We start from the raw sequence: 1243 nt of genomic DNA, 5'->3' as shown, positions 1-1243 counted from the left end.
GTTTACCATTAGAGATCCATGCTGAAATATTTATGGATGACACAGTACGGTGTCTGGGATTTGCTATGAAAGAAATATGGAAATTGGGCCAAATAGATGGGGGAATATATGAAACAAGATTGGTCACAAGTTCATAATTGATGAGGCTGGGCGGGGAGTTCACGGTGGTTCATGATACGATTCTGTCAGCATAATAAGTTGCACAAAGGACACATCATGATTTCTTCTCCGATTGAATGCAGGGCTGGCAAGACTTTAAAGACAGAGCCTTGGTGGGGTGTATAAAAAGCTACAGGCTTCCTGCTCACTGGTCAATTTATTGAGCCAGTCTGGGCTGGATTAAGAGTCTGACATGAGGTCCAAGCTAATGGATTCTTTTGTGACAGGCGGGAAAGGAAACATGATTTAGGGTGGTGTTTCTGCAAGCTGCAATTTAAGCAAAAAAGGGAAACACTGGGGTTTTTATATTGCTATTTTCTTCCCAAAAGATTTACATTTTCATCTTATTCAGAGACAATTTACTCGGTGTCAATCAGCAGGAGCCACCCAGCTAAATATCATCTTTCTTGTTGTTGTTTTGCTTCAGGGAGAAGAGAAAAAGGGTAGTGCCACTCAAATAAATTACAGCCCCAACTTCTGAATGGTGAGGCGCTCTGCTACACTTCTACATTTATACATCCAAATATGCTCCAGGACAGTAACATGAAAAACTAAGGATTTTGTCTACTCAAAATGTATTAATTTATTTTGACAGGTAGAGACATTCCTCACAAAATTCCAAAGTATATTAGAAATGATACCTGAGCTTTCAGTTTTGAAAGTCAGAGTGTGACATGGAAATTTGCTACTCTGCATTTTCATAATAGTGATAGGGTTCTTCTACTGAGTGATGGCAATGTTGGTTGCTAAGCGCTATGCAAGTGACCACTTTCTATACAAGGTCCTCAGACTGGTTCAGTCTAATGCATTTTAATTCCACCCAGCAGCAACCTTTAAAAAAGTACACGTCCCCCTTTCTACCCCACCCTCTCTCCACCTTCCTGGTATCGCCACTCTCACCACTGGTCCTGAGGGATCAGCCGTCCTGGATTCCTTGTGTTTCCAGTTCCTATCTGTACCACTGTACATCCTCTGATCTAGCCAGATTTGTAAGGTAGAATTGGGATCATGAGAGTGGAGGGGGGAGGAAGCATTTATGATAAGGTGACCAGATTTTAACATTGGTAAAGTGGGACAAAAGCAG

General features: G+C 41.6%; 1 protein-coding gene across 1 annotated transcript in view; it reads right to left on the bottom strand.

Annotated features, from left to right (window-relative positions):
- The window catches only part of PLA2R1 (phospholipase A2 receptor 1), a 102612-nt gene that overhangs the window by 46026 nt on the left and 55343 nt on the right, over positions 1–1243 (bottom strand). The gene's annotated exons all lie outside the window — the stretch shown is intronic.

The sequence above is a fragment of the Echinops telfairi genome, unplaced genomic scaffold (assembly GCF_000313985.2).
Source record: "Echinops telfairi isolate 266 unplaced genomic scaffold, ASM31398v2 ScPeMD7_4;HRSCAF=17, whole genome shotgun sequence".
NCBI classification, from domain to species: Eukaryota; Metazoa; Chordata; class Mammalia; order Afrosoricida; family Tenrecidae; genus Echinops; species Echinops telfairi.
This window is presented reverse-complemented; position numbering and strand designations above follow the sequence as displayed.